The sequence below is a fragment of the Palaemon carinicauda genome, chromosome 38 (genome assembly GCF_036898095.1).
Source record: "Palaemon carinicauda isolate YSFRI2023 chromosome 38, ASM3689809v2, whole genome shotgun sequence".
In the NCBI taxonomy this organism is placed as follows: domain Eukaryota; kingdom Metazoa; phylum Arthropoda; class Malacostraca; order Decapoda; family Palaemonidae; genus Palaemon; species Palaemon carinicauda.
Genome location: NC_090762.1, coordinates 37,066,086 through 37,088,585, shown reverse-complemented (window position 1 = coordinate 37,088,585; position 22,500 = coordinate 37,066,086). Strand labels below are relative to the sequence as shown.

Below are 22,500 nucleotides of genomic sequence, written 5' to 3'. Positions count from 1 at the left end.
GTAAAAGCAGTTTTTGACTGGGGCAAAACAATGCTGCTTTTGCTTGTCAGTGTAAAATCAGTTTTGCTTTTTATTATTCTTTTTTTAAATGTTGGGCTTGGAAAGGAAGGACAACCCAAAGCTCTTATTTATTTAGACTTGATGGACAGTACAAAAATATTGAGAGAAAATATCCTTACCTATTATGTCCTGTGAGATTTTATCATTGTCATTTTAGTAGTAGTAGTAGTAGTAGTAGTAGTAGTAGTAAAGAAATGTTTGTACTCAGCTAAATTTAACTCAGTTTAACTTTTGATTTTGTTATGTTACGTTTTTCACAAACTCCAAATGCAGTTTTAAAATGACAGAAAATAAACCAATCTACATATGGCCAAAGAATGACAGATTCCAGGGATAGATTAATGCGTTGTCACAATATTTCTGGACCCGAAGATTGTGAGTAAATATTGGCACTAAAGAGTGTTGCACCAACAAAAATGAAAGCACCGAGTAATAAGACCACTGAACCCCAATAAAGGTCACTCCCGAGAATTGGTCTTCGAGGATATTTGAAAATGGAATAAGGTCAACTTACTCAGCAACTACAACAAATGCAACCGTTTCTAGTCCACTGCAGGGAAAAAGACTCAGATATATCCTTGTTCATGTCTGGGGTTTGGCCATGCTGGCCAGTGAAAAGTGGTGATGGTGGGAGATTTCCAACTGATCGCTCACAACAAACAAACCTAGCGTGGGTGGCCCTGACTAGTGCAGCCTTGCTGATCACGGCAAAGGGCAAACTTTCACTAAGTTAAGACAAGGCCAATTTCTAGTGATGAAAATGACGAAAGCAATGTCTTGAATATTGCTATGAAACTTTATACTGCCTACAGTGTTGCACACAAGTACACTGTTGGCATTATTCTCATAAAGCAAGACCTCCTGGAGACCAGAAATATATAAAGATACCGTAATGTAGTGAAAAGATTTATGTATCGCCACGATCAGCAAAGCTGTGTCAGGGCCACCCATACTACATTGCCTACTATGTTGGTTTGCTGTGAGCGATAACACTACTCTCTCATACCATCACTAATCCGCAATGGCCAGCGTGGTGATGAAAACTGGACAAACCCCCAGACATGAATAAGGACATGCCTGAGGCCTCGGTCTGGCAGTGGACACGACAGGACTGTATTTTTTACTGTTCATACATAAAACCGACCTGACCATGGGCTGTCCAGTTAGCAACCTATATGGAATTGGATGAAAAGCTTTCCAAAATGAGCTCCAGCGACGACTGGAAGATTTAAAAAAATGGAATAAAAACACTAGCATGGATTAAGTAAAAGTAAAAACTTCTTAGAAGAGATGTTACAAGACTCGCGGTTATGGTTGCCTATCGTAAACGTCCCTGCTCGGCAATATGTTGGACCGGAGTTCGAGACCTACTCCAGTTTAATAGTTTCTAGCAGTGTCTACATCCTCACCATCCTTGTGAGCTTAGGATGGAGGGTTTGGAGGAGCCTAAAGATCAACCTGCTTAGTAGCCATTGCCTGGCCTTCCCTGGTTCTAACTTGATAGAAAGGGAGATTGGGTGCTGATTATATGTATATATGGTCAGTCTCTAGGGCTTCGTCCTTTCCCTTGACTGCCAATCATGAGGGACTGCTTAGGCCTCAGTAGCCATTGCCTGGCCCTCCCTGGTTCTAACTTGATAGAAAGGGAGATTGGGTGCTGATTATATGTATATATGGTCAGTCTCTAGGGCTTCGTCCTTTCCCTTGACTGCCAATCATGAGGGACTGCTTAGGCCTCAGTAGCCATTGCCTGGCCTTCCCTGGTTCTAACTTGATAGAAAGGGAGATTGGGTGCTGATTATATGTATATATGGTCAGTCTCTAGGGCTTCGTCCTTTCCCTTGACTGCCAATCATGAGGGACTGCTTAGGCCTCAGTAGCCATTGCCTGGCCCTCCCTGGTTCTAACTTGATAGAAAGGGAGATTGGGTGCTGATTATATGTATATATGGTCAGTCTCTAGGGCTTCGTCCTTTCCCTTGACTGCCAATCATGAGGGACTGCTTAGGCCTCAGTAGCCATTGCCTGGCCTTCCCTGGTTCTAACTTGATAGAAAGGGAGATTGGGTGCTGATTATATGTATATATGGTCAGTCTCTAGGGCTTCGTCCTTTCCCTTGACTGCCAATCATGAGGGACTGCTTAGGCATCAGTAGCCATTGCCTGGCCCTCCCTGGTTCTAACTTGATAGAAAGGGAGATTGGGTGCTGATTATATGTATATATGGTCAGTCTCTAGGGCTTCGTCCTTTCCCTTGACTGCCAATCATGAGGGACTTTTAAACCTTTAAGAAGAGGTAAGCTGGTAGGCCGGAGCATGGGGAATGCCATAACGCAGCAATGAGGATTACGTACATAAAGCAAATACAATACTTTAAAGGCAATCATAAATTTATAATATAGAATACATAACAACTTACAACCTCGAACTTCCTTGTATAACAACTTATAACCTATTACAACCTTTATAAAATTCATAGGTCCGAAACACTTACTCTCGCCACATCTGCGTAATCTGTAAGCAATTCTCAAAATGTTAAGGTTTATATCTTATAAAATTAATTCATACCTATACAGTAATAAGCTAATCTTGAGTCTCCAACAATATTCAATGTTAATGATTATATATAATGTATGTTCTTCACAAAAATGTTCACATGAATGAAATTTCTTTCAATGAGGTAATGATTATTTTCACTTAATGTTCTATTGTGTGTGTTATACAATCTTTTGGTTAGATTATGCCGATAAGGTATACTGTATACTATATCAAAAAAAATTGAAAAGTCGGCATAATATAGCATTACTTTTCGAAAATAAAGTATAAATCTTTGAATTATACTTATAAATACTTAAAATGTAAAGAGGCCTTACTTAATACAGGATGAACTTTGACTACAGTAACATATGACCTTATTTTCTACAATATTGTATCATAACAAGACCCATAACATTCCTTGGGCGCATTCTGTTGGGATCATGCAAGATGTGGTTTGGTCAAACGGTTAACTCATTTCCGAGGATAAAATATAAAAGGTCTAATAAAATGCAACGCTGCTACATAATGAGGTAAAAATATGACTGTATGCCTATTGTACAATGACGTTTCTTAATAGAAAAAAAAAAAAAAAGCAATCTGCCTATAAATGTGAACTTAATGAGAAAAAACCACCATAATTTTTCTTTTTACAAATTAATCTAAAGGAATTTAATGACAAGTAGAATAAATATGTGGTTAATAAATATACAAAAATAGTGAAACCACGTAGAATTTTCCTCTAAAACATAACCGAAGTGGGTTAAAAAAAAAACGAAGTTAAAACAAAGTTTTTCAACATTTAGGCTCGAAGAGTAATTACACATTTTTGCAAGAAATCAATTTTTTTCATTTCGCAGAACCAAACGATCAATTAAAATGACAATAATCGACATAAGAAAGATTATCTAATGTATAAAATTACTATTTTTAATAAAAAAATATATCTGTTATATTAACTGGGTATTAGGAACTAAATCACCACATATTAGGAATTATATATGCACCAATACACACACACACACACACACATATATATATATATATATATATATATATATATATATATATATATATATATATATATATATATATATATATATATATATATATATATATATATACTGTATATGTGTGTGTATACTGTCTATATATATATATATATATATATATATATATATATATATATATATATATATATTTTATATATATACTGTATACTGTATATGTGTGTGTATACTGTCTATATATATGTATGTGTATATATATATATATATATATATATATATATATATATATATATATATATACATACATAGGTCTGTGTGATTCTCTTTCCTTTAGCTACTTGAAGGACAACTAACTCCTTGACCATTCCACTCTACTTACACCTGACGTAACCTTACCGTGCAATGTGCTTCTACGTGTCATATCAAATCCAGTGTTTTTTTTTTTTTTTTGTGCTGTTACAGACAAACATAGAATGAAACCTTCCAATTGGGTTCTTTAGGCGAGAAAAAAACCTCACCCAATAATTCAAGTCAAAATAAAATATTAAAAAAAATAACATGGGGAAAAATATTCCAAATGCCTTTAATAAAAAAGGCATGGACCCATAACCAAAAAGAGCTTCAACGAAATAATTAATAAATAATAAATAATAATTTCTATAGTACCAAGTACCCGAAGGGAAATACATTAGACCACGAGATAACTTAAGAGGAATGCAAACAATAAGAAAGTAAGCTTCATAAATGAGCAGTAATCATTGGGCAATGCTAAGTAAACCAACCAATCAAAATATCCGTGGCATGGTTACATTTACAGTAATAAATGTAAGCTACCAAGTAATTAAAAGACAGCCTTAGATCCTCCAAAAAGAGTATGTGAATGTTAAACTTAAAATAATTATCATAAAAAGTACCATGGAATGAAAAATAAAATTTAACTCAAAATCATTAACACAAAAGGAAGGAAAAAAAAAAAGAGGTTACGTTAAGAAAATTAACGTAAAAAGTACCATGTAACGAAAACATTCAATGTAGGATACCATAAAAACCGAAATTGTCCAAAAGAGGACGTGCAGCATCCAATGTACCCGAAAGATAAGGATCTGCGAGATAAGCAGACCAAATCAGCATCCCGGGAAGGTCAAAGGTGAGATGGACACTCTTGTACTTGAATCATGAAATCACTTTCGTACTACCATCTTGATGCTATTGATAGTCTACATAAGCTATATAGAGTTTTTAGTTCATTCGGAGCATGAGATTTGTCATAAGCTATATAGAGTTTTTATCATTTGCAGCATGAGACTTGACATAAGTTATATATATTTTCTATCATTCGGAGCATGGGATTTGACATAACCTATACAGTTCATTCGGAGCATGAGATATGGCAAAAGTTATAGATTTTTATTCAATCATTTAAAAAATGATATTTGGTATAAGCTATATAGATATAGATTTGACATAAGCTATATACATTAATTATCATTCGGAGCATGAGATTTGACATAAGCTAAATAGATTTTTTTATCATCCGGAGCATGAGATTTGGCATAAGTTATATAAATTTTCTATTATTCGGAGCATGAGATATGACATAAACTATATAGATTTTTTTATCATTCGGAGCATGAGATTTGACATAAGTTATATAAATTTTTTATGATTCGGAGTATGAGATTTGACATAAGTTATATAAATTTCTTATCATTCGGAGCATGGGATTTGACATAAGCTATATAGAGTTTTTATCATTTGCAGCATGAGACTTGACATAAGTTATATATATTTTCTATCATTCGGAGCATGAGATTTGACATAACCTATACAGATTTTAATTTAATTCTTTAAATAATGAAATTTCACATAAGCTATATAAACTATTTTATCATTCAGAGCATGAGATTTGACATAAGTTATAAAGATTTTAATTTAATCATTTAAAGGATGAAGTTTGACATAAGCTAAATAGATTTTTTATCATTCGGAGCATAGGACTTGACATAATCTATATAAATTTTAATCTAATTATTTAAAGGATGAAATGTGACATAAGCTATAAATTTTTGTTATTATCCGGAGCATGAGATTTGACGTAAGATATAAATTTATATAGATTTTTACATAATCATATAAAGCATGATATTTGACATAAGCTACATGGATTTTTAATTCATTAGGATCATGGGATTTTAAATAAGCTATAAGTTTTTATTTCATAATTTTGAGAATTATATAATTATTATGGGTTCTTCTAAGCATTAAAAAACGGTGATTTCAATCATAAAAAGTATGCCTTTGCTTAAACTATCGTACTTTTATTGTCTTTATTCTTTTAAACGGTTCAAGTAACCGATTAGGTGAACATTTTCTTTACGACTTTTCTTTACGACTTATAAAACACATAAATACCTAAATTAAAGTAAACTCCTTGACTGGCCTAATTATTTCTACATTAGCTTCCCTACCACCTTGATATCGAATATATGAAATAACCTGTCATTTAATTGTGAAAGTTAATCTAAATCTGGAAATGTCAATCAAACCAACTCTACTTGAGCTAAAACTAAAGTTTCTCTACTATAAAACATATGTCAACTTTAATCAAGCATCGTAGCATTTAAGTACTGCAATATGATAATGCCAAATTGTAAATAAATGACCTACAAAAAACAATGCAATTCTTACAGATTGTTCAAAGACTAAATACTACTAGAGGTCTTTTTATAGTTTATATATGACATATCTGTTTTTGACGTTGTTAATAGTTATAAAGGACATATCAGTTTTGACTTTGTTACTGTTTTTAGAATGATTTATTGTTAATTTATTCTCATCATTTATTTATTTCCTTATTTCCTTTCCTCATTGGGCTGTTTTTTCCTACTGGAGCCCTTGGGCTTATAGCATCCTGCTTTTCCAACTAGGGTTGTAGCTTGGCTAGTAATAATAATAATAATAATAATAATAATAATAATAATAATAATAATAATAATAATAATAATAATAATAATAATAATAATAATAATAAGGGTTTAAAAATGTCATTCTAAAGATATGATTCTCCTATTCTGAAACATATAAAATTCAATAATATCTGATAGAGCATTCAAAATAAAATCTACTCTACCTGTAATGCTATTAATGGACCTTTTTCATTGTTTACTAAATGAAAAAAAAAAAATACAAAATACGTTACTCTACACGTAAGTACTATTGCTACATTCTAAAAAAAAAAAATTAAGTTCATGTTAGCAACTTCAAACTCGCCCAAATATATTACATAATTATATTTCTTAAGACTTGGATTTGTGTTCGTCAAATAAACTTTTTTTCCTGACAACTTAATAGCACCAAATAAGCAAATCTTATTTGGTAATAGCATACTCGAGCATATCTCTTACTAGCAAAAGGTAATACTGATCTATGTCCGTCAAATAGGCATATATATATATATATATATATATATATATATATATATATATATATATATATATATATATATATATATATATATTTTTTGGAATGGTAATGCCAAACTTGAGATAATATACTAACATGTAAATAGCAACAAATAACCAAATCTTCTTGGTAATAGCATACTCGAGCATATCTCACTAGCAAAAGGTAATACTGACTTATGTTCGTTAAATGAACATATAATTTTTATTTTTTTGGAATGGTAATGCCAAACTTGAACTAACATACTAAAAAGTTAATAGCAAGAAATGAGCAAATCTTACTTGGTAATAGCATACTCAAGCATATCTCTCTTACTATCCAAAAAGGTAATACTTTCATTATTTCAGGATGTAAATAAAAAGTGTCGAGCCCAATTCTACTACTGTGACCACAGTTCAATCAAAGCAGGGAGTGTAGAGGGAATTCTAACCCTTTCACTGCCATTGGTAACTTATCAAAATTTGAAAATGGGAAACATCTTTTAAAATCACCCAAACCATAACAAGTTGGTAGTCATTAAAAATGTCTTTTTGAAAAGCTTTCGGATGAATATTTACAAGCTAAGGTTTGTTTGACCTTGAAAGACTTTACTACATCAGCAGTTTTGTTGGATTCACCCCTGGCAGTGAAAGGGTTAAAGGGGGATTATATGGAGTGCAATTGACCTAAGAGGGTTGTTTGGGGGATGGGAAGACAAAAATATCTTTCAAACTGAATCACTTCGTAAACAACTGATTTGCTGTATGGTCATGAATTTAAATATTATTATGAGCGACATTGTGTCTATCAAATACAGCAATAACTATATCAATAATTATTTTATTATCATCATAATCATTAGTGTTATTATGAATTTCTTGACAACACAGCAAATCAGCGCTCGGGGGTAAATCTATCTTTTGACCATTAACTAAAAACAAGCAAAAGCCTATTGAATCAAGGGAAGGGGGGGGGGAGCCCATTACTATGGAGACGAGGGTTGAAAAAGGGCAAAATTAACCAGCACAGCATTATGCCATTTGCAGTCTAATTAACAGCAGTCCCAGCTGTTGCTGCCAATGATGCAAAGGTGGGGAAACACAGCATCACCTGCTGCAGCAGCTGCAAGGCCAGGATGCTGTTAATATACTGTTACATAGACCATCGCTGGATTGTCGCGTTGATGAAAATATCGCTTGAAATTCTACTTTATTGGCAGAATTTCACAGCGACGGGCGACTTCCTCAGCGCGACAATATTGGCATAGGTCGACTGTCTCTGGTTTAAATTGCTCTTTTATTAAGAGATTAAAAGGGACGGGATGGCTATAATCATATAATCAGTCTTCTTATTCATAATAATGATCAATCTAATTGTGATAATCTCAATATTAATAATGACAATCATTCGTCATATTCATAATTAATGTTGACGTTAATATTTTAAACATAAGCAAATCAAATATCATAATATTGATATTATGATACAAACATAATGATCCCAGTGTTAATCACAACACTGATCCCATGAATCACAGCATTAATCATAATATTAATTATATTATTCTTAATACTGATCACATAATCACAGCACTTATCATGACATTGGTCATATCGATATGAATATTAATCATAATACTTATTGAATAAATTATAATTACAATATGAATCATAATACTGATCACATTAGCCATACCAAGCACAACATTAACCAACAGTAAGGAAGCAAGGTAACCTTAAGACGAAGGAAGTAGAAGAGGAAGAAGAGAAATAATAACAATAATAATAATAATAATAATAATAATGGAGGAAATCTCAGTGGATGATAAAATACCGCCAATCACGATGGTAGAAGTGTTGGATGTGTATCTCGGGAGGGCGGATGGGTGGGCTTGGTAGGGAGGTACGTGGTGGGCGTGGTGAGGGGGAGAGTGGGGATCGCCACCCACCCCACGGCGGCTCCCCCCGCCCGCGAAGATGGGCGCGCCTCTCAGCCCCCAGTCGGATGCTGCGGCCAGAACGTCTCCTTCTCCTTCACGATACGAGGCCGCAATAACAACAACAGAAAAGTCAAGTCAAAACTTTCACAACACAACACGGGATAACATGATACCAAAAAACACAAACAAACAAACACACATACACACGCAGAGAGAGAGAGAGAGAGAGAGAGAGAGAGAGAGAGAGAGAGAGAGAGAGAGAGAGAGAGAGAGAGAGAGGGGGGGGGGATTGGATAAGCTACAAATATCTCTGTAAACACAAATACATACACATTTATATATATAGGAGTGTACAAGTTTGCCTATTGGTGTATGTATATGTAAATATATATATATATATATATATATATATATATATATATATATATATATATATATATATATATATATATATATACACGTACATACATACATATATATATATATATATATATATATATATATATATATATATATATATATATATATATATATATATATATACATATATGTATAATAGTGCACATGTGTCTGTGTATCTACTGTACATTTATGGATAAGAGAAAAGGTAATTAGATAGAGACAAGCAAAGGGAAGATAAGCACATTTAACCTTTAGAAGGCTACACTAAACCATAATAAATAAACAATGATTAACTATCTAAAAGTAAACACAATACATGGTACAGTTGGCTTCACTAAATTCCGGTACACTGACGTCTCCTTAGCTTCCCGTGAAGTGTACCGGAATTGATGAAGCCAACTGGACATTCATTATGAACAGGTTTCACAGGGGTTAAAGTCATATCAGGTAAACATTTAATACAGAGACAATGCCACTAAACATACATTATTTTCGCTGCATAACAATAACAATAACATATATCTACGGCAATTTAAATGGAAATAAAATTAAAAATCTTAACTTTAAAAGTCTGTTTTCAATACGGGATAATGAAATATAATGGTAATTATTTAAAATTATAGTTATGTTAAGTAAAAAAGGGGAATATAGATTTCTATACCATTTAGCTTAACATAAATACCTGGCCAAGGTTAATTTTCCCAGCCTTACTAAGCATAATTCGTCAGCAAAGAAAAAGGATTCTACTACAACTAAATTTCAATTATGATCACTAGCAACACGTCTACACTTCGTATTTATAAGACACCATTAAAATCGTTTACTCGCATAAAAAAGTCAGAATTATTATATAGTTGTAATCTAACATTGCACTGATAATATGATAAATAAATAACAATGACGAGTCAACAATATTTTTTTTTTATTAATCATTACTTCTCTTGTAGTTATTTCCCTATTTCCTTTCCTCACTGGGCTGTTTTTCCTTATTGGAGCCCATGAGCTTATAGTACCTTGCTTTTCCAACTAGGATTATGGTTTAGCTAATAATAATAATAATAATAATAATAATAATAATAATAATAATAATCTTGAAAGATCCCCGAAGTCTAATTTTCGGACTCTGCAATGGCCATATGGCTAAACAACAACAACAACAACAATAATAATAATAATAATAATAATAATAATAATAATAATAACAGATGTCTTTATAATAGTTGTACAATTTATTTGAAAAATCCTTACAGACGGTATAATTTCTCTGAATAAAAAGAGCCCAAAACGATAGAGGGCGCATGTCCCCTGTCACTCGTTCTTGACAAGATGAAAAAAAATTGATGACATGAATACAATGCTTACTGTATGTTTATGTTAGAATATAAATTTTGTTTACGTGTATATATATATATATATATATATATATATATATATATATATATATATATATATATATATATATATATATATATATTTATATATATACAGTATATATATATATATATATATATATATATATATATATATATATATATATATATATATATATATATATATATGAGCACAAAAACAGAGTAATTCGCAAGATAAAAAAATCGGTGACATGAATACAATGCTAACCATATGTTTATGTTAGAATATAAACTTTGTTTACGTGTGTATATATATATATATATATATATATATATATATATATATATATATATATATATATATATATATAGATATATACATATATATATACATATATATACACATATACAATACACACATATATATATATATATATATATATATATATATATACCATATATATATATATATATATATATATATATATATATATATATATATATATATATATATATACACATATACCATATATATATATATATATATATATATATATATATATATATATATATATATATATCTATATATACACATATACCATATATATATATATATATATATATATATATATATATATATATATATATATATATATATATATATCTATATATATACCATATATATATATATATATATATATATATATATATATATATATATATATATATATATATATATATATATATATACATTTGTGTAATGCACATTTACATAGAGCAATTCTGCTTAAAAAGACGTTTTCCCCCACCCTAATCATGACCAAATACCTAAATCACGACACTTCAAACATCCATCCATACAACTTCAAAGATCAAATGACGCGGAGCAGCAGCTGCAGAACGCAAACACGACATCAAACCAAAGGAAACAATACACGAACAGAATTACAGCAAGGCGCAGTAACAAAACACAAGTACTGGCAACGCAAACACCCGAATAACACAATCGCGCTGAATGCCTTCGCCGCGTCGAAGTGCTAAAAAAGAAATCGGCCCATTGTTCGGGCGAAAGAGGGTGCCAGGAGAACTATCATTACTAGATGGCAGACTCCTATTGCGAGAGGGCTTAAGGGTGGAATTCCCAAAGCAATCGATCTGTTTGTCGCTTCTTCTTCTATTTAAAGTCTACGGACTCAATAGACAGCTTTGGATTGGGCGACAAACATCGACTGCAATCTCACCGCTTCTAATGTTCTATGGGAGCAACAAGGGACGTCGAGCAGGGTGTGTGTGTGTGTGTGTGTGTTCTATATTACAGGGAATATATGCGTGCAGTATATTAGTGAATGTGCATGCTGTAAACGCTGTGTTTCGTACTGAGAGAGAGAGAGAGAGAGAGAGAGAGAGAGAGAGAGAGAGAGAGAGAGAGAGAGAGAGATTAAAATGACTGCGTGGGTAGTGTACGTGCGTGTTCAAAGGTGGACTCTTGGTGTATGTATATGCTAATGTTTATATGATTTAATGTATATGCGTATATCTGGTGTGTAGATTAGTGTGTGTAGATGGCTATTATGTGTGTGTGTGCGTCTCAATGGACGGATGGATAGATGGGGCTATCTCTTGTCACCTTAATGAAAACGTGTCATTTCAACGTGGGCGAACTTGGTCAGGCAATTAGGCCTAATGAACGGCAACTTGTTTAAGGTTATGCCTCTCTCTCTCTCTCTCTCTCTCTCTCTCTCTCTCTCTCTCTCTCTCTCTCACCCACATATAGAACGGCATATGGTAGTTCAAATAATGACATGAAAGTGAGAACTAAGATTGATTTGTGAGGACAGTTAATGGGAATAAATCAATCAATAATTAACTAATTGGTTCAGAACTAAGCAAAAAGATGTTAATAAATTCAATGACAAAATTAGGATCTTTGCTTTTAAATTCGGAGAAGTGATATAAGATATTTTTGTATAAATACACATATTTACTGTATATACTGTATATATATATATATATATATATATATATATATATATATATATATATAATATATATATATATATACTGTATATATATATATATACTGTATATATATATATATATATATATATATATATATATATATATATATATATATATATAATGCAACGAAAACGTTTCTAGTCCACTGCAGGACAAAGGCCTCAGACATGTTCTTATTCATATCTGGGGTCTAGGCAGTTTTCCTCACCACGCTCGCTACTACAGATTGGTGATGGTGGGAGACTTTTGTCTGATCGTGGCCTTCTCTAATACAGCCTTGCTAATCATGGCAATACACAAACCATTTCGCCACGTTAAGGCATCCCCCTCAGAAAGGGATAGATATATACATATATATATATATATATATATATATATATATATATATATATATATATATATATATATATATATATATTTTATATATATATATATATGCTACATATATATATATATATATATATATATATATATATATATATAATATATATATATATATGAATCCGAATGAGAGAGAGAGAGAGAGAGAGAGAGAGAGAGAGAGAGAGAGAGAGAGAGAGAGAGAGAGAGAGAGAGAGAGATGATTTCTTTCCCCTTACAGACTGAAAAATAAAATCATAGAATGAAAATTTCTTTTCTTTACATCCAACCTCGTGCTACCGAAAAAAATAATAATCTACCTAAAAGAAAAACACTATATAAAAATAAATTCAAACATTACGAAAAGTTTTCCATACTTATAAAATGTGTAACAGCTCCTATTTCAATGTTGATGAGCAAGAGGGGAAGGGGTTGTTGGTTACGAAAGAAAAAAACACATAAGTATGACCTTCCCATACAGTCAAAAGATTGACATCAAACCACCAGGAGGAGGTCAGTTATGCAAGGCTGCAACTGGCTCGCAAGTGTAACACAAGGCCTCGTATGCATCCCAACCCTGTTGACATATTCGAACAGCTGCCTTTCCTGGTGGTCCTCTAAACACCAACCCCTTACCCTACACATCCCCCCTTCCCCCAACACAACGCAGGAATAAAAAATCGGGTGGCTTTCATATGACGTGATCCATCAATTAGTGATCTGGCTGGACTCCTTGATATAAATTCTCCCACGCGATCAATTTCTTCTCAACGTAATCTGTGGCCTCGATTATGCTTACATTATCATCATCTTTATTTTTTTCCAATGTCATATTTATTAACCTTTTTGCATTATTATTATTATTATTATTTATCTTTCATTAATTATTAATTTTTATCATTAATGATTAATTATTGTCGTTATTATGTAAAATCATTAATGTCATTTAATATTACTATTATTTTTATCATCATTATTATTATTATTATTATTATTATCATAAATTACTAAATATAATTTTTATTCATTATTTATTATTATTATTATCAATTAAAATTGTTAGCATTATTATTATTATTATTATTATTATTATTATTATTATTATTATTATTATTATTAACAACCTAGATACAACCCTATTCGCAAAGGCAGGATGATGTAAGCCAAATGGCTCCATAGAAAAATAGCAAATTAAGGAAAGGAAATAAGGAAATAACTAAACTGCATGAGAAGTAATGAATAATCAATACAAATAGGAATTTCTATGTCTTATAATTCTATTTGCATTTTCTAGTTACTTTCTTCTCTTTTCGTTGTTATATTTTCCTTTTTTTTTACCCATTTATGTCTCGGCTTTTTATATGATTTATATCTATCAATCAATCACGATTGGAACGCTTTAATGAGAAATAAAAAACAAACAATTTATTAAATGATATATATACAGAAAAAAAACAGAAAATTAAGTCACTTCATTTTAATTTGAAATGAGTAGGTTACATGAAAGTGGTCTATCAATAATTTGGTTCCAGAAAAAAAAAAGAAATATATATATATATATATATATATATATATATATATATATATATATATATATATATATATATATATATATATATATATATATATATATATATATATATATATGGCTCATTAACATCTCACTTGTGAAAATAGACGATTTAAATGTTACAAGATGTAACAATATAATAAAAATACATTATATAAGTATATAAGGGGGCGTGGCCGCTGATCATATGTATATAATGTCAGTCTCTAGGGCATTGCTCTGCTCGATAGGCCTATGTCACTGTCCCTTACCTCTGCCATTCATGACCGGCCTTTAAACCTTTAACGCAAGTGTCAATACGTGCGCGCGCATGTGTGTGTATTTTATATATATATATATATATATATATATATATATATATATATATATATATATATATATATATATATATATATATATATATATATATACATATATATATATATATATATATGTGTGTATATATATATATATATATATATATATATAGAGAGAGAGAGAGAGAGAGAGAGAGAGAGAGAGAGAGAGAGAGAGAGAGAGAGAGAGAGAGAGAGAGAGAGAGGAGTACGCAAACAAAAATCCGGCTTGTTCACGTTAAAGATGAATAGGCCGTAAATTATCTAGCGTTACAACTATCAGGATTAATGAGGTCAAGTGTCCTTCTATGAAATATTCTATCGCCTCCATCCTTAGATGAACGAATGACCTTCCAAACAAAGGCATCCTAATGAGAGAAGAAAGGGAGTCAGACCCATTTAATATGGTAGTAATATCGATCAACCTACATAATGCCTTTTTTGAATTTCTCTCCCGGTTTCCGGTTTTCTTGATTGTTATGACTTTCTTATGTTTAACTAACGGGGAAAAAAATAATCTCCCTTATACTTCTTTATTTAGAGTGCTGCCTGTTCCGTCAGTAATGATTATCCCTTAGAACAAAATAGACATATCCTGGATATCTGCCAACTCATAAATGAAGTCAACTTATAAATAGGAAAATATTAAAAACATAATAAGACCCTTGGAGGCGATTTCTGGACTGGGGTTCGAGTCCTACTCAAGGGCGTTTTATTTTTTTACTTTTATGTGCAATCTCACCATCCTTGTGATCAAGGATAGGCTTTTGAGGGAGTCTATAGGTCTATCTGCTGATTCTTCAGCAGTCATTGCCTGGCACTTCCTCGTCATATCTTGGGTGGAAAGGGGGCTTATGGGCTGATCATATATGTGTGTATGTATATATATATATATATATATATATATATATATATATATATATATATATATATATATATATATATATATATATATATATATATATATATATATATATGTGTGTGTGTGTGTGTGTGTGTATATATACACACACATATATATATATGTATATATATATATATATATATATATATATATATATATATATATATATATATATATATATATATATATGGTCACTCTCTAGACTAGGGCATTATCCTGCTAGCTAGGGCATTGTCAGTCCCTTGCCTCTTCCATTCATGAGCGGCCTCTAAACACTTAAATATCTACAGAAAACCTCTAACAAGGTTGAACAATCAAAGGCATGTACCACCAAGTTCCTTCTATAAAGACATATGAGAAAGTTGAAGGTTTTTTTAGCTGATAGGAAAGGTGGGTGAAAGAAGAGTGAAGACTAGTGGGGATTAATTTGGAAAGTTGAGTATTATTAAAAGTAATGTCAAGTGTGGTCTAACCATAATTTCATTTATATAAAAGGTATATTTTTCTTGTTATGGTCTTTAAAGTTAATTTAATACGATAATTGTTTAGTTCTTTTACTTTTTTTCTGATGTTCTAGCCACAGGCGTAGTATTTTCCTAAGATGAAGTTAATCCTTCGGATTTTGCAAAATAAGAGGGTTGGTTAGACCTGCTGTGCTTCGATTGATGCTGCGTTTCTTGCATGGTTCTTATAGATCTCCTGATGGAGGAATTGGTGAGTTTGAGTCCGAATTAGGTTCATTTCCGGGTATGAAGTCTTCATCTGACGAGTCGTCTTCTGAGTTTTCTACTATACTCTCTTGGTCTCGTATGAAATACCACATATTCAATTATATATAACGAAATGCTTAAAACTCAATTTATAGGTTTAAAGGCCACTCATGAATGGCAGAGGCAAGGGACAGGGACATTGCCCTATCAAGCAGGACAATGTCATAGAGACTGACCATATATACATATGATCTGTGCCCAAACCCCCTCTCCATCCAAGCTAGGACCAAGGAGGGCAAGGCAATGGCTGCTGATGACTCAGCAGATAGACCTACAGGCTCCCCCAAAACCCCCATCATCAGCTCACAAGGATGGTGAGGTTGCAGCGACCAGAGATACTATCCAGTCTGAGCAGCACTCCAACACCAGTCTGGCGTTCACCAGTCAGGGACGTTACCACATCGGCCACCACAGCCCTTAACCACACCACTTGCTTTACTTTAACTGATCTGTTGCCTTTGTTTTCTCTTTAAATGCTTCCTACCTTATTTATAATTTCTTTAGAGAATTGCATTGTTGGTCAATTGTTATCTGCTAATATGCTCTTTATTTTTGAGGGGTAGGATCTTCCTTCCCGCTGCCACAATTCTATTGCTATATTTGTTATTATCGCAATGCTTGTTTCATCTTGTATATTGTTCAGAAGACTATTTGCATCAGCCTGACAATTCCCTGTATTGGTAGCAGTTACTCTGGCGTTACTTGTGATGGATGCTGCATCTCTGTTCGCCTTAATCTTGAAGGTTTTAATTTATCGAAATAGCATGAAGTTTACATATATATATATATATATATATATATATATATATATATATGTGTGTGTGTGTGTGTGTTGTGTGTGTGTATATACATACATGCATACACACATTTATATATATATATATATATATATATATATATATATATATATATATATATATATATATATATATAAGAATGTTTTATGATGAAATAAAACCCTGTTTTAATTTCAATGTGAACACTGACCTCTTGGTACGACATTGGCCCTGAACCTGACCTCTGATTCAATGGCATCACGCATACCAGATACAATGTCTATATCTCTTATAGTTATCAGAGCATAGCCAAAGTTAAATTCAGGTTGGATGTTTGACCTCTTGCGGGTGACTTGACTTTTTACGGATGACTTAACTTCACTTTCCATATCAATTTCATGACTGGAGAACGAACGCTTAATGCACACCCTTTTTTTTTTTTTTTAAAGGTCGCTCATGAAATGGCAGAGGCAAGGGACAGTGACATTGCCCTAGCAATCAGGACAATGCCCTAGAGACTGACCATATATTATATGATCAGCGCCCAAGCCTCCTCTACACCCAAGCTAGGACCAGGGAGGGCCAGGCAGTGGCTGCTGATGACTCAGCAGATAGACCTATAGGCTCCCCCAAACCCCCCAACCTTAGCTCACAAGGATGGTAAGGTTGCAGACACTAATGGCATTAACGAGTCTGAGCGGGACTCGAACCCCCGTCTGGCAAACACCAGGCAGAGACGTTACCAATCAGGCCACAGCAACTTCTTCAATAGGTCATATAATTTAGAGCTTATGACCAAGGTTAAATTTCTATCTGACGTTTGACCCCAGCGAGTGACCCTCGATTGACCCCGGCCCAGTGATGGTGGGAACGTCAATTTAATCCATTACCCTAAAAAGCGCTTTGGAGTTGTTGTGGTCTATTGGAAACGTCACTGCCTAGCGATCATCGGACCGGGGTTCGAGTCTCGCTTAAGCTCGATAATTTCTTACAGTGTCTGCAACCTCACCATCCTTATGAAGTAAGGATAGGGGTTTGGGGGAGTCTATAGGACTACCTGCTGAGTTATCAGTAGCTATTGACTGGTTCATCCTTGGTCTTACCTGGGGCGGAGAGGAGGCTTGGGCACTGATCATATTTATATAGGGTTATTCTTTAGAAGTCTAGGTCATTATCCTACAAGACCATTGTCACTGTCCCTTGCCTCTGCCATTTATGAGCGACCTTTAAATCTTTAAGCTGATTTAAGTAGGGTTACTTGTACCTTCTAGTTTGTCACCTGCTTTGGGAGGGAGAGATGGCAGCAAACAACCTTATCTCGAAAAAAGAAAAAAATAAATGAATAAAAAATGTTAACTGTAATTTCCATTAAAAAAAAATTAAACATAAAACAAACATAAATAATTCAAAATCACTCCAAAAAAATCATGATTCACATCCAACAACTCCCGAGAAGAGAAGAGGACTTCTGAGAGTCGCCTGGAGGAAGAGCGGGGGGCGGAGGGCGAAGGACGGAGGGAAAGGGGCTGGGGGGGAGGGAAGACGAAATCAATAAGCGCAGGTCCTTACATAACGACAGAAGCGAGTAATCAAGCAAACCGTATTATGGAGGACGATGAACACGACAGCTTTACAAAGTCCCGGAGATATTTTCGTCTTTCGACTCAAGCTTAAGGATAACAGCTAATGAAACTGGAACCAACACCCAATGCGCTCTCTCTCTCTCTCTCTCTCTCTCTCTCTCCTCTCTCTCTCTCTCTCTCTCTCTCTCTCTCTCTCTCTCTCTCCCCGCAGCACTCCTCTTTAAAACAGCTGAGGGTACGTTTGCAATCTAAGTTTTAATAGCGTTTGGATTTTAAAGATTAGTATACTAGAATAAAATAAATCATAATAATCTAACTTGATAAAGAAAGTACACTGAAATTCTCTCTCTCTCTCTCTCTCCTCTCTCTCTCTCCTCTCTCTCTCTCTCTCTCTCTCTCTCTCTCTCTTTTCAACAGACTCCCCCTAAAGAGGAAGGGATATCTTTGCCCCCTTTCCTCTTTCTCTCTCTTTCGCCCACTTGGCCTTTCGAGAACTCTAGCTACTACAACAAATAAACAACAAACAAATACAGAAAACAAGGGGGTGAACGCCCAGCCAAGCGCACTTCTATAAATTACTATTTAATCTCTTTCACATTTGTCGTCACTCAAATCAAGTAAGTAGTAGTAGTAGTAGTAGTAGTAGTAGTAGTAGTAGTAGTAGTAGTAGTAAAAATACCATTCATCAACATAATCCCTTCCAAAACGTATGCGTGCTCATAGCAGCAGTAGTAATGAGCAGCTATAGTAATAGTAGTAGTACATAGTAAATCCATTCATCCAAGGAATCACCGAACATAATATATGCGTTCTCACATACTCCCAAGTCTGCTAATTCACACAAAGAACCACATACTATATAATGGTGTATCCCTAATGAATGTCTCTCTCTCTTTCTCTCTCTCTCTCTCTCTCTCTCTCTCTCTCTCTCTCTCTCTCTCTCTCTCTCAGATACAAGATAATTTCTCCTTGTAAGCCCATTTATCTGACATACCAGCAGAGGGCACGAATTCTATTTAAGGAATGTAGAGACCCCGAAATTCAGGATTATACAATCATATGTTACTAGTGGGATTCGTGCATAAATAGACCACTGGTACTATCTCTTTTCATAGAATTAACAATACTTGCAGAGTCTGGAAAATATTGTTTATTTTGTTGAATAAACAACAGTACGACATAATTTTTTTTTTTTTTTTTGGTCGGATGAAAACGCCATGAAAAGTTTTTATAGCCTTAGGATTTAAAAGGTTAACATACTACGATAAAATACATCATAATACTCGAAATTAGCAAAGGATGTTCACTGAAAATATATGTGTCTCTCTCTCTCTCTCTCTCTCTCTCTCTCTCTCTCTCTCTCTCTCTCTCTCTCTATATATATATATATATATATAGAGAGAGAGAGAGAGAGAGAGAGAGAGAGAGAGAGAGAGAGAGAGGAGAGAGAGAGAGAGAGAGAGAGAGAGAGAGAGAGGGAGCACTCCTCTTTAAAGCAGATGATGGCACATTTGCAATCTAAGCTTCCATAAACCTATATAGAGAAAAAACCATGAACCTTTTCTTATACATATCGAGTTCAAGGTCACTCTCTAATACGCACAAAAAAAGGGGAGAGATGGATGGGGGCATATTAGGGGAGATCTGAATCAGAGAGAAGAAAATCCATTTTAGTGTCCCCAACCACACCAAGTTTTCCTGCTACCCCCCTCCTACCCCATCCTCTGTTACCCTTACCCCGTTAAAGGTTTAAAACCCTCTCATGAATGGCAGAGAAAAGATACAGTGACATTGCTCTATCAAGCAGGACAATGCCCTAAAGATTGACCATATATACATATGATCAATACCCAAGCCCCCACTTCACCCAGGCCGGGACCAAGGAGGCCTAGACAATGGCTGTTGATGACTCGGCTGCTAGACCTATAGGCTCCCCCAAACCCACTATTCTTAGCTCACAAGGGTGGTGAGATTGCAGTGACCAAAGGAACTAACAAGTTTGAGCAGTACTCGAACACCAGTCTGGCAATCACCAGACAAGGGACGCTACCAACAGGTCACCACAACCGTTAGATAATATTAAAGAGAAAATACTGGCAATAATAGAAAACACGAACATATTATTATCATTATTACTAGCTAAGTTACAACCCCAGTAGGAAAAAAGCAGGATGATTTAAGCCCAACGGTTCTAAAAGGGATAAAACAGCCCAATGAGAAAAGGAAATAAGGAAATACACTACATGACAAGTAATGAATAACATTACTAACAGCAGCGGTAATAACAATTACAATAACTATTAGATTTATAATATAAAAAAAAAAACTTAATGTGTCTTCTACCTCTGTACGGTGTTTGACAGAAACCCCTTCATCAGCGCAAGAAGAGTTTTTGATTATAAGGTTTGCGTAATAAATTTACTGACAGATGGTGTGCTTCAAGTACATTGATGAGTTATAGATTACACTTGGTTAAAAAAAAAATCAGGTTTAAATTATATCTCTTCGAAATTGGGAAGTGTTGCGATGGCAAGTATAACCGTTCCACTGAGTAATAAACATTATGAACTAGAGGGGTATTCAGTAGAGGGGCAGACCTCTTATTTCTCGACCTTGACCTTTGACCTTAACTTGTATTAATTACCGTACATTTTCATACACTCAAATATGAACCTAGTTTGAAGTTTCTGTGACAACGATGTCCAAACTTATGAATGATTACGTGAATTGGATATTTTGCTTGATCTTTGACCTTGACGTTCCAAAATTTAATCATTTCCAGCTTTTTACATAACAGTTGATCCCTGCGGTTTTCAGTACTCTACAATTAAAATTATGGCCAGGAAGCTGTTCACAAACAAACAACAAACAGGGGGTTAAAACATAACCACCTTCCAACTTCGTTGGGTGAGATCACAACAACGATAAAACATAACGATATTCCAAAGAGAAATGAAAGACGAGTAACTTCTGTCAGGAGGTTACAACGTTATTGAAGAACCACTGATAGAAATAAAGTTTCATCTTCATATAGAAAAAATAACATGAGGATTATATAACATGTGGTTTCCAATGGCCTACTCATGAGTTCAAGACGATATTAAAGACGGCAAGAAAGATTTTTTACATTATAAATGTAAAAATATCATTCATTGTAATAATAATAATAATAATAATAATAATAATAATAATAATAATAATAATAATAATAATAATAATAATAATAATAATGTAATTACTATTAAAACTTTGAGGAAAGACTAAAACAAATTATGAACAAAATAAAATTAAAATAAAAAAAGCGCTTTGTATTATCTTTCGGTCTTATTTATTCAAGAGGATTGAAAATATTTTCTTAACCATCACACAATTCTATGAAGACTTTGTTATATTTGAAAAATACAGCTATAAGAAAATGAATAAGATACTGATTTTTCGAAGATAAA

The 22,500-nt window shown here is 33.3% G+C and overlaps 1 protein-coding gene and 1 long non-coding RNA gene across 5 annotated transcripts in view; one reads left to right on the top strand and one right to left on the bottom strand.

The window, feature by feature from the left end:
* LOC137630549 (tyrosine-protein kinase ABL1-like) overlaps nucleotides 1-22,500 on the top strand; it is a 332,860-nt gene that overhangs the window by 110,496 nt on the left and 199,864 nt on the right. The gene's annotated exons all lie outside the window — the stretch shown is intronic.
* LOC137630553 (uncharacterized) overlaps nucleotides 1-22,500 on the bottom strand; it is a 48,338-nt gene that overhangs the window by 24,784 nt on the left and 1,054 nt on the right. The window contains exon 2 of the long non-coding RNA XR_011041729.1: nucleotides 8,878-9,075. This is a non-coding gene — a long non-coding RNA (uncharacterized lncRNA). The remainder of the gene's footprint in view (nucleotides 1-8,877; nucleotides 9,076-22,500) is intronic.